This window comes from Microtus ochrogaster, chromosome 8, assembly GCF_000317375.1.
Source record: "Microtus ochrogaster isolate Prairie Vole_2 chromosome 8, MicOch1.0, whole genome shotgun sequence".
NCBI lineage: Eukaryota > Metazoa > Chordata > Mammalia > Rodentia > Cricetidae > Microtus > Microtus ochrogaster.
Window position 1 is genome coordinate 40,210,572 of NC_022015.1, and position 3,746 is coordinate 40,214,317.

Below are 3,746 nucleotides of genomic sequence, written 5' to 3' on the forward strand. Positions count from 1 at the left end.
AAAACCCCAACTGGAAACTAACTAGGGCTGGCCATGATTTGGAGAAATTCGAGGTCCTGCACACGGCTAGGGAAAATGCACAGTGGCTGTGCCACTGTGGAAATTTGTCTGGAGGTCCCTGAGGGAGAGGCACCCAAGGCAAATACTTGAGAGAAATGAAAGGCTCTGTCCTCGCAAAGACTGGTGCTCCAGTCTCCACAGAATTATTTATACACAACCCAAAGTGACGGCAACACAGAGTCCAGGAACTTACGAATAAGCTGAGGTACAGATGTAGCATGGAATGTTACTCAGTCACAAAAAAAGGACAAATTATCAAATTTAAGGCAAAACACAAATGAGCCTTGAATTCTTATGCTGAATGAAAAAAGCCAGACAGAACAGGTCACATAGTGTGTGACTCCATGGACGTAAAATGCCCAGAATAGGCGAAGCCACATCCACAGAAAGATTAGTGGTTACCAGGGGATGGGGCAAGGGGTAAACTGGGAGTGGTTACTTAATGGACCTAGAGTGTTTTTCTAGACCAATAAAGTTCTGAAACCAGAGAGAGGTGGTGGTTACACAACATCGTGAACGTCCTCAATGACAATGAACTGTACCCTTAAAATGGTTAATTGTATGTTATGTGAATTTCACCTCAGTTAAATATGTAAACGTCAATTTAAAAAGAGAATAGAAACTACAAAACACGAACATCACCTCCAACTCCCTGGTGGCCCTGAGAACCTAGAGATGCCAAAGTTCCACCCTTTGCCTCCTTTGGCCTCACTGCAGCTCAAGAGGTGGGATCCTCTGGGCTCACCGATGGGAAGTCACTGAACCAAGCACACACAGAAACCCAGGGACAGTGGCTTCCCCGGAGTCACTGCGGAACCTGGGGTTCTCCTCAGGCTCCCTGCCTGGGAGCTGGCGAGGTCAGGCATGGGGAAATGTCTGTGCAACCGCAAGGCAGGAGTTAATGACTGAGGAGCTTGGAATGTACTGCTTCTGGAAGGGCGCCTTGTGGCTCCATGCTTCGAGCAGGAAGGGACTTTCGAGTCACGTACACACACTGCACTGGGGACCTGGACCCTGCTTCAGCTGCCACAGGCAGTTTGAGGAGAAGGCAGCCTGAGAGGTATGAAGTCAAGATGGACTCGGGTCAGCTCTCCTAGGTGCCACCACCAGGGCGCTTGCATCATCTGTCTAGCTCTGGTCAGCCAAAGAGTTCAAAGACCAGTCGTGTGTGCGCGCACTCAAGCGTGAGTGTGTGCGCATGCAAGAGCGCATGTGCCGCAGCACTCGAGGAGATCATGAGAAGCTTTTGGGAATCAGTTGTCTCCAGGGTGCAAACTCAGGTTGTCAGGCCTGTTGTGGCAAGCACTTTGACCTGCTGAGCTATTTCCGCTGCCCTGTTTTGTTTCTTGAGACAGAGACTCCTGTAGCCCAGACTGTCCTTGAACTCCATTTTGTAGCAGCTTCAGACTCTGAACTTCTGTCCTCCCGCCTTCACCTCCAGAGCTCTGGCACCACAAGCGTTCACCACCACCACACCTGTCTCTGTGACGTTGTTGTATGCATATATCTCTAGCAATCCTCAAATGTAGCTATCACTATGTCCGCATTTCACAAATGAGGAAACTCAGAGCGACTGGGTGAGTCATCCTGGACACACAGCGGATGGTCAGTCTAGCCAGAATTCAAACCCAGAACCCAGAGCTTTCTGAGTCCATCACGTACATATTCGGATTCTTTCCCTGGGTCTTACTGGCCCCAGGACTCTCTCCCCATGGGTCTCACTGGCCCCAGAACCCCCTCATACACGCCTGCATTCTCTTTTGGAAAACTGCTGCGGTCTCCCAGAAAGACAGGCGTTTGTAGACTCAGTAAGGGACCGGCGCAGGCTGGTGACCTGAGGATGCTGTACAGCAAAGCACTTTCACACCTGCAATCCCCTCTGGCCCCATAGCAGCCCTGTGACAACAACAGTGAGGCCCAACAGAGACTCAGGAAGGTGACCTGCCTGGGTCACGCAGACACAAGGTACAGCTCTATGACTAGAAACACAGGACCACTCTGGCTGCCCAGCCTGAGTCCAACCCTGGCCTCTGGTCCCAAAGAAGACAGCCGAGGACCTGTTTCCCTGAGGGCAAACCTCTTCAGTTTCCATTGAGATGGAAAGAAGCCAAGGAGGGAGCTTTGGGACCGTTCTCCCAGCCAGGCGGTCTATGGGGATGGGCAGTGTAAAGGCTCGGAGCCCTGATGGCCTGGCTCGGTCACCAGACTCAGCCACTTACTCAGTAGCCTTGGGCAACTCATTTCAATACCTGTCAACCTCGGTTTTCTCTATGTGTAAAATGGGGGTTAGGATGGCACCTATCTCCCCAGCACACTTGGCCAGGCTTCACCCTCACAGAGACCTTTCACACAGTTCCCGAGAAGGCTGGTGACGCACACGGTACCGGAGGAGTGCCTCCAGACAAGAAGTCTCATTGACTGCATCTCAGGACATCTGTAGGCTCTCTCTGCCTGCAGAAGCCTGGATTAAAACTTGTGCTAGCTCAGGAGACTGCTTGATTATAGTGCTTTCTCTCTGTGGGTACCCAAGTGCCACTTCATTTAATGTTGAAATGTTTGTTTTATGAGACAGGGTTTCACTGGTAGCCCTGGCTGTCCTGGAACTCACTCTGAAGATCTGCCTGCCTCTCCCTCCCAGGTGCTGGAACTAAAAGTGTGCACCCCACTGCCCCCTTTGGTCAACGTTAAAATAAATATAACTTTTTTGTAACCCCGGGGTTTGTCACTTATGCACTTTTTAGTCTATCAGAGGCCTTGACACCAGTTGAAGCTGGGTGTGGTGCCACACGCCTGTGACAGCTGCCCTCCATGCAGGAGGTGCAGGCAAGAAGACCAGCAGTTCCAGGTTATTCTAAGCTAGCTAAGCTAGCTATAGACCAACCTGGGCTATAGGAAACTCTATCTAAAGAAAAAAAAAAAGCCAGGCATGATGATGGCACATCCCAGCACCTGAGAGGTGAAGAATTAGGAGTTCAAGGACAGCCTCCACTAAGTAGCAAGTTCAAGACCAGCCTAAGATACCCGAGACACTATCCCAACCATCCTCCCTCGACAAACAATAAACTCAGCTAAACAAACTTTCCACCCCATTACAGAAGCCAGGATGGCAGACTCGGGAGACGGTTGGGATGATTCCTGCCAGGTATATAATGATGCCAGCAATAATTCATCATATCTATAATTCACTTCAAGAGTCTCCAGCTAGTTTTCCCGTTCTTCTAAGTCCCCTAGCGAGGCCAATCGGTTACCCGACTGTTTCGTCCTGTTTTACAGGCGTTGGGAACCTTGGCTAGCCCAGACGGGGCGGGGCACAGTTGCAAGCCCCAACCTCAGCTAGGTGCGTCAGGGGGAATCCTCGCTGCACCTGGGAGCGGCGAGGAAATTGCACCATGTATGGGCAGCTGCGTCAGAGGGGGCGGGGCCACCGCAAAGGCTAGGGGACGCCAAGCCGGTCGCTTTCCTCAGCAGAGGCGGCTTGTCACCGGAGCAGGGGGTCGTGAAGTTCCGTGCCGACCGGCCCACAGCGGCTCGTTTGGAGAGGTGGGTCCCCGGAGAGGTGAAAGACGCCGCGGCGACACGCCCCCTACCCCCCGCGCTGCAAGTGGTTCAGCCCGAGAACTTTTCATTCATAAAAAAGACAAGACTCCGCGAGGCGCGAGTGAGTCAGAACCGCAGCCGCCGACGCG